Raw genomic sequence first — 9,274 nt, forward strand, 5'->3', positions numbered from 1 at the left:
AGGTCCTCATCACGGCTGCTTTCAATCCATTCTCTGCCCAGCCTGTATTTGTGCTTAGGATTGTCCCGGCCCAGATGCAGGACCTTGCACTGTTTATTGGCTTACGTGCTTTATCTTAGATGTTGGCATGCTTCATTGGTTAGGATAAACAGTACTTCTTTCTGCCAGTTGGTGAGATCAATGATTACTGCTGCGCTCTTTCTTGCTTTGCAAATGTGTGCGTTTGAGATACAGGCAAGTTCCTTGCCTTCTGCATTTGTTTGTCACGGTCTGTTGTGGATCTGCTGTCCTAGTTTATGGAAGTGAGATGAGTTAGTAGTGGGCTCCAAAAGCATCTGAAAGCCATTAGGAAGAGTTTCTGTCAGAGATGGAGTTACAACTGCTCCATTTTTTTCTTGAGCTTTTTCATTAAAAAAATTCTTTACCCTTTTTGTGTCAGGGCTTCTGAATATTTCAATGAAGAAAAAAATCCTCCTAGTTCTATGTTTTCCTTCCTAGAGAGAGCATACAGCAGCCGTTAGAGCTGTCCAAAGTATTATCATTTCTTCCCTACAGTCCTTAAGATCCAGGATAAAGAGACGCAGAAGAATATAGCGGTGTTTTGATTTGAGCTTCCAAGGGAAAAGAATGAGGTGTGACTTTCGAGCATCCCAGATGCCCCTGTTCTGCTTGTGACACTGGTGGTGACACTGCTTGTCTCTAAAATCGTGGAACTGAGACAGGAGGAAGCAGGTAAAGAAGGGGCAGAATCACTTCCAGCTGTAGAGGTTATATCTTTGGTGGGGGAAAGAGCTGGTTGCAAAGCTAGGGCTTTCAGAGTAAAAAAGAAGTAACCACCACAGTTCTCTTGTCCTTTCTTTCTAGCCTTGTGGCCAGAGCTGTGTAACAGGGAAGAATATCTCCTTAGTTCTCCCTGTAACATCAGACAGCACAGCTTTTATGTGGCCCTATTTGGAGGATAAGACTGACAGAAGAACGCCTTTACAAAATCATTCAGACTGAATCTTTTCATGACTTGATTTGGTGATCTTTCATCTTAGTCCAGTTTTAATAATGAAGCATTTATTTTGAAAACAGCTGAGTTTGTAAGCAAGAAATTAAAATGAAAAATAGCAGCTCAGTTATGAGACTTCATTCTGGAACAAGCAAACCCTGAAGCAGGAGAAGAGAAGAGGCCCTGTAGCTGGAGGGAAGGGAGAAGTATTTTCAATATCTAAATTTTCAGATTTTCATGGAATCATTCAGGTTGGAAAAGACCTCTAAGATCATTTAGTCCAACCACCTATTTTGATACATGGGTGTGCGTAACTGTCTGTTACAACACCCCTGGTCCTGATTTCATCACATGTCATAGGGAGTCAGTTTGCTTGTATGGGAAACACTGAAGGAGTATGGCTTTGGTTAGATGCAGCTGACTATGCTTGGTCTAGTGATGACGTGGTAGTGGGAGGATGAGAGGGGTTCCTAACTACGTTTTCTTCTCTAAACACTATTCCTCCTATTGCTCTACTGAGATACCATTTTGCAGAGTGATTTGGTAGGTTCCTTTTCACTTTAATTTCAAGGGTCACAAGTTCTTAACTCTTTGAGGTTCCTTTTTTTAATTATTTTTTTTATTTTTTTGGCAACTGAGCAAAGGTTTCCTGGAATTTCTTACAAGACTGGCTATTAATTTTCAAATATCTATGTCACAACTTAGAAGGTTGTAAGGGGAGCACTTCTATTTCATTTCATTTATTTATTTATTTTCTATTCAATTTTAATGCGCTGTGGTTTATATTCCTTTGTGCAAGACTTTCTTGCATCATGACCATTATGGAATTCCTGATGAGCTTTACACTAGGAGAAGTAGCTGTGTTTCTTTGGAAATTTAGTTACTTATTTAGAGGACGGTGGCATTGAGTGTGTGGTATTCTAGGCTTTACAAAAAGACGAACCTACTCAAAAGCATACAGTCAAAGCAGAAGACAAGATGGAAGAATGCAAGGAAACTACATGCCGATAATTAAAAGTTGTAACGTACCTGTGATGCAGGGATAGCTATCCATTCCGCTTTGGGATCCATTAGATTGAGAGATGAAAAGCAAGCAAGATTCTGTACATAGGCTGACTTTTGTGCTTTGCATACATCCTGTTTTTCACCCTCATGGAATTACTGTAGAGACACACTACATTTACAGGTAGAATCTATGGACATCTGTTCTTGAGCAGCTAATGCATTTCCCAGCCTACATACTCATGGGAAAGGGTGGTGGTGACCTCCCTTCTCAGGCTGAATTGTCACAATTTTATTTTTCACTTAGGGACCTCCCAGTGAGCTGCATACAGCTGAAGGTGATAGAAGCAGAAGTTGGGATGCAGTCACAGGAATTTTATACTTAGGATGCTCTGTAGACACACTTTAGATGACCCAAACTCACAAAGTGACATCAGTTCTCTGCGTGCAGTGGCAACAAACTCTTTTGCACAGTGGAGGCGGGAGAGAAGTAAGAGTTCATTTGTGATGCTTTGTGGGAAATGATTCAGTGTGCTTAACTTTGTCCACGCCTTCTGACTTCAGAGAGAAAACAAGGTGCTCATAGCATCTAGGATGAGGCTGTCTCTGACATTAGACATGTCAAGGGGAAAGAAGAGAATGTATTCTTAAGGGATCCAAATCTTGCAAAATTACATCACTGTAACTATCAAGTTTAATTAAATTTCCATGTCTTTCTCTTAGCCAAATGACTGGTGTTTAATATCACTGCATTGAGTGACCTTTGGAGTGGGGCACGCTATGCTGCATTATTTTGTTCGTGTAGAGTTGGCAAGCAGGTCACAGTGTGTGTTTTTGCTTTGGTTGTCTGGAGGAGTTCAGCATCTTTTAATTATTATTTAATATTTATTTAAATATATATACAATTATTGTAATATTTATATATTTTAGTATTTTTATAAGTGTCCTTTAACAGAAGTAATGCTTAGAAGCTAGAACAGTGAGTATGAGAAGTAGGCTGGTTTGGAGGGATTTGAAAGCAGATGCTCTGAGCCTGGATAGTGAGAACTTTCAGAGAACTGAAATTCACACTCCTAGGCAGAACCACTCTTGGAAGACTTTTTAAAGTTCCTACCTTCCTCATTATAATTAGAAGTTCTCCCAGTGTTTTGGATGCATGCTGTCTGAACACCCCTCCATAAGAACAGAAATACTCCCCTTCTAATAAAATCTAGCACTGGCTTTCTGAACATCTACCTGACCTGGGTGTTAGTCTTCAGCGTTCAGGACAGAGATGCCCTGAACTGGTGCAGGAGAAGTACTCATATAGAGCTTGCCTATCATGCCTGTTCATCATTCTGTTTCTTTTTTCCAGAAATGGTTTGATAAAAAGCATGCACCTACTGCCCCAGTGACTAATACCTGAATGACATCTTTCAAGGTGAACGATGTGAATTCCAACACACAGAAGCCACTTCTAACTATGCTGACTTTGGATTGTATTTTGCCAAATGAATTCCAGATCCATTAACTTCACATAGAGTGGGAAGCACTTAACAACCTTTAAAAAAATCAAGCTGAAGATATCATAGTCATGTACTAACAAAAGCAATGCAAATCAAAGATCACTTTTATATATTTCTGGTGGTGTACATAGTATATACAGGAAACAAGATGATATATCTTACCACATTTCTATAAGTCTAATTAATCTCTGGGTAAATCAGTCAGTTTCAATGGATGTGTTGGGTAAAAACAAGGTAAAAACATCTCCAAAGGAGATTTGAGTTTGTTTTCTTGAGGCTGTGTTTCCCTCTGCTGGCATGTAGTTAATATTGTGTTTTTTTTTTCTTTCGTTTTTTTTCCACTCACAACCAAGCTTCTAAAGTTGTTGCTTCCTTGTAATTCCAAGTGAAACATTTGAACTGTCTTCTTCAGTGACCACAGCAACAGGGCTAACCAGTGAAACACTTGTTTTCTAAAAAAAAATGAAAAAATAAAAAAAATCTTTAAATACAACAAATAAATACAATTTTGAACTGCTAAGGGAAAACACACAAAGACATTGGAAATAAATATCAAAATAAAAATACTTCCTTGCAGTATTAAAAAAGAATCATTCCAGTGGAACTATCAACAGGAGTAGAATTGATGTAGTTGATTGTATTCTCCAAATGCCACAAAGTATTAGCAGGAGATTTTACTAAAGGTAGAAGATACAACCAAGGCTACAATTAGGAAAATACGAATTAGACATGGGAGGAAGTTACTCAGTGAGAGAGCAATGCAGCATTGGAGCAGGTGCCTGAAGATGCTGTGGAATGACCATGCCTGGGCCCAGAATGATCTCATCTAGATGTAAAGGTGGCCCTGCAACCTACTTAAAGCAGTACATTGGGCTAGAATAGCTTGCCTATTTTTGTGTGTGTGATATGCATGCTAACTTATTTGGAGAGGATACAGACCGAAGAGATGAAGTGACAAAATTTTGTCTTTGTAAGCTGACAGATCGTGTGTCTGACAGCATTGTCCAAATGCTTCTTGAACTCTGTCAGGCTCGGTGCTGTGACCACTTCCCTGGGGAGCCTGTTCCAGTGCCTGACCGCCTTCTCAGTGAAGCACCTTTTCCTAAGATCCAGCCTGACCCTCCCCTGTTGCAGCTTCAAGCCATTCCCTTGGGTCCTATCGCTAGTCACCAGAGAGGAGAGATCAGCACCCACCCCTCCACTCCACTTCTTGAGGAAGTTGCAGATCATGATGAGGGCTCCCCTCAGTCTCCTCTTCTCCAGGCTGAACAATCCAAGTGACTTCAGCTGTTCCTCATACATCTTCCCCTCTAGATCCTTTACCATCTTTGCTGCCCTCCTTTGGACACTCTCTAACAGTTTTATGTGGCACCCAAAACTGCACACAGTACTCAAGGTGAGGCTGCACCAATGCAGAGCAGAGTGGAACAATCACCCTTGACCAGCTAGCATTGCTCTTCTTGATGCACCCCAGGATACGGTTAGCCCTCCTGGCCGCCAAGGCACACTGTTGGCTCATGGTCAGCTTGCTGTCAACCAAAACCCCGAGATCCCTTTTTGCAGGGCTGCTCTACGGCATCACTGATGGGTGCCAGTATCTTCAAAAGCAGCTTCCTGGGGGACCTTACTAACTAGTTCCCTGAGCAGCCCAAAGTCTGCTATCTCTAGATCCAGGACTGAAGTTCTGGTGGCATTTTTCTTGCTATCACCAAAGATTTTAAACTAGACCACTTTATGATTACTATGGCCAAGATGTCCACCAATTCACCACTTCACCCATGAGATCCTCTCTGTTCACAAGAAACAGATCTAGGACGGCACCTTTCCTAGCCAGCTCCCTTAATACCTGTACCTAGAAATTATCATCAAGGTGCTTGAGGAATCTCCTGGACCTGTTTGTATCAGCTGTCTGATATTCTCAGTTCACATTTGGCAAGTTGAAGTCACCCATAGGGACAAGGGCAGCTGATCTAGAGGTATCTCTTAGTTCCTTAAAGAGATAACTCATCTGTGTTGTCATCTAGGATGGGGCCTATAGCAGACTCTCACAATGACATCTCCTTTATTTACTTGTCCCTTAATCCTAACCCAGAAGCTCTCAAGCCCCGTACAGTGTAGTCTCTCCATTACACAGAATGCCACCCCCTGCCTCACCCGCCCTTCCTATCCCTTCTGAAGAGCCTATAGCCACCCATCATAACACTCCAGTCACAGGACTCTTCCCACCAGGACTTGCTTGCTTATGACAATGATGTTACAGCTCTGGGACTGTAGCAAGGCTTCTAGCTCCTCTTGCTTGTTCCTCGTGTTGCATGCAGTGGTGTAGAAACGTTTCAAATGTGCTTCGTTGTACCCAGCACCTCATGGAGCAGACTGAAGGATCTCACAAGCATACAGTCCCTCAATTTTTGGCATGCCATCCCATGGCTTATCATTGGTGGGCCTGGTTTTATCCTTTTTCCCCTTCAAATCTAGTTTAAAGCCCTAATGATCAGCCCTGCTAACTTCTGCACAAAAATCCTTTTTCCCTTCTGGGAAAAGTGTATTCCCATCAGGCGCCAGCAGTCCTGGTGTTGTGTAGACTGTCCCATAAGTGAGAAACCCCAAATTCTGCCAGTGCCAGCCTTGGAGCCATGTCAATGTGGTTCCCTGCTATTGGAAGGATAGAGGAAAACATTACCTGCATGCCTTATCTTTTCACTAATTGCCCCAAAGCCCTACCGTCCCTCTTGATTGCCCTTGGACTTTTCTTTGCTACTTCGTCACTGCCAATGTGAAAAATTGATAATGGATGACGATCAGAGAGCTGCACCAGACTAGCGAGTTTTCTAGTAACGTCTTTTTGACAGAAGGAAGTCACCTATGACAACAACTTTTTTTTTTTTTTGTGATGGAGGTGGTCATGGTACAGGGGCTAGGCTGACTTGCTGACCCCTCCAACCCAGACAGTCCTCTGTCCACATCACCATTTTCCTGTCCATCCAGTTCCAGAGCCCCATGCAGGTGTAAGAACACCTGGGAAGATGAGGGAGGCAGGGAGGGGGGGTCTGCCTGTTGCCCTGAGCAGAAGATTGCTTCCATTCCCCTGTCTCCCGGGTTCCCTCCTCTTGCCTGGTGGCAAGTGGGTAGGGGATCCTTTGTTTCTTGTGGCTGGCTGAAAAGTCTGTTTCAGGGATGGTACAGGACGATTCCACCAGCTGATCTCCTCCTCCAGCTGCCTGATGCTCCTCAGCCTGCCCACCTCTTCCCAAAGCTCTGTCACCAGGCGAAGCAGCCCTTCAACCCGCGCATGCCTCCCACAGCTGTGCTCGCTGCTCCCCTCAGACACTGGCAGATCACTCAGGTACACCCTGCAGCCTGGGGCCTGGATGGCCGCGTGTCTCCTGGGGAGCTCCGTCTGGGTAGGCGCATTGCTCCCCGTGGCTGGGGAGGCCACGAGGGGACACAGAGGACATGGCTTTCTGCTGGGCACGTACCATGACTGGAGCTCCTTGTGAGCGGGCTAAAACGGCCGCTGCAAGCATGGCAGCGCTGTCCCTGCACCGTTCCCGCCCCACTGCAGCCTTCGTTGGCCCACTCAAAGCCCGCCAGCCGATCTGGCGGACGCTGCCTCCTGTGAGCCCTTCCCGCACGCCCTGGGGTCCCCTCGCTCAGGCCCCCCTGAGCACTCTGCTCCAGGACGTGCCTGCACCGGAGTCCCTCGCCTCGGTGAGCGTTGTGGTGGGATCAGGGCACAGGGTGCTCTTTGGTACCAGAGTGTGCTGCTCCTGAGACCAGGGGATGAGCTTGGCAACAGCAGCGTGAATGGCTGGATGTGACAGGCAGCGAGGCAGTAGAAAGGGCAGAAAGACAGAAAAATTGTACTGAGTTGTAGTAGGAGTTGAGCTGGTGAATGGACAGCAGGTGTTTGTGCTGAGTAAAGAACCGGGGTCAGAACTGCAGTGCCTCTGAGATAAACTGATGCAAACTGAAGTGCTGTAAATCATTTATGTAAATACATTGAAATGAACTAATATGAAGCCGTTAAGATATTTCATCTTCTCTTGAGGTACTAACCAGTATACACTGAATAATTATAGTCTGTGTTACATTTTAAACTATTTTTGCTATCCAGAAGTGTGTATACTAAGGCTGTGCATTTTAATCAACCCTGTTAAGTTAATGGTTTAGATTCTTCACTTTTATCCTTTTTCACGATGAGTAAGTAACTAGATAAGCATCAGGTTTTGTTTCTCAATGCATTCAAGTATAGCTTCATGGAAGCTGGAATTCAGTTAATGCACAATCCCTCAGCACTTAAAATTTGTCATTAAAGCTACCTTAAACATGTTGGATTCACAAAAAGTAAACTAGTCTAAACATATTTAACACGGACATGGATTCAATTTAAATAAAGCAAGATTTATCTCTCAAAAAATAATTAGTTGATCGATCTTTTTTCTTTTTCTGGTTACTTCTTTTCTGTGTTTCAGAAATCAGGGAGCTTATCTCCTCAAAACTAGTTCCTGTTTGTAGATATGGAAGGAAAAAGCAATTTCCATGCTTTTTCAGTCCCCTAAGCCTCTTTTCGTTTGAATAAGCTCGTCATTACTTTGAACCAGGTGAATAAACAGAAGAAAGGAAATATTCTGTGGGGACATGAACAGACTGCTCTTGTCAAAAACTGGCTGAACACCTTTGTAAACTGTTTTCTGGACTGTTACTAATGACATACTTGCTCAGTAGTTTGATCTTCAAAATCTTGTAGGAAACTTCGAGGGCTTTATTAATTTTTTACTTTAGTTAATTGGCTGTATTCTAAAAAGTTAGTCAGGACTCAGCATATGTCTGTTATGAATTTAAAATGAATTGTAAAAATACTTATTTTTAAACCGAACTGTTAAATAAACACCAAAAACTAAGACAGTTTGACTTCTTAGTGACTTATATGTTATTTGTCTACGCCTTTCTCCTTCATTTTAAACTGCTTTTTATGAATTCTTAGCGTCCTAATTCTTATAACCCAGTTTTCCTGTATTTCTGTACTTCTGGCGAGGGCAAGAGGCAGTGCGTATTCTGGCTGACTGAGAACTATTTGTTTGCTCTCTGACTAACCTGTAGTCATCCACTGACCAGCTGGCCATATAGCTGCTGTACAAGATAGATCACTGCTGATCTTCAACAGCATACTCCTCCTCTGTGAAAGATATGATAGCTGGCCTCTCTTTTCTTTATAACTGTTAACTTCTTAATCAAACATTATAGAGTCAGAGATGTTTCATGTCTTAGGGAGCTGATGGGTTAGTAGTTCAAAAAGCTATTGCCAGGGAAAAGACACAATCACCCTAACTTTCCACAGGCTTTGAAACCTTCAGCAAGTCTGCTGAAATATGATTAAATGACACTATAATTCTAGCTGTTAATAACTGATGAACTTGTTTAAATAATTTTTTGGTGCTACAGTACGTGGTGGCTTGCTGGTATTTGAAATGTAAGGAAGAAGGAAATCTGTGGGATGATAATCTATCATGGAGTCACCGTCCCTGGGGGGGTTCAAGGAAAGGTTGGACCTGGTTCTTAGGGACATGGTTTAGTGGGTGATAGTGGTGGTAGGGGGATGGTTGGACCAGATGATCTTGGAGGTCTTTTCCAACCCTAATGATTCTGTGATTCTATGATTCTATCATGTGTCTTGTCTGCAGTGTGAGCTTTTTGTTCTTTTCTCTTGGAGTTCCTGTGTGATAGCAGGTGGGATAACCTCCATTTTGAGATTGAAATTGATGAGGACATTGAC

Source organism: Anser anser (genome assembly GCF_964211835.1).
Source record: "Anser anser genome assembly, chromosome: 1".
Lineage (NCBI taxonomy): Eukaryota > Metazoa > Chordata > Aves > Anseriformes > Anatidae > Anser > Anser anser.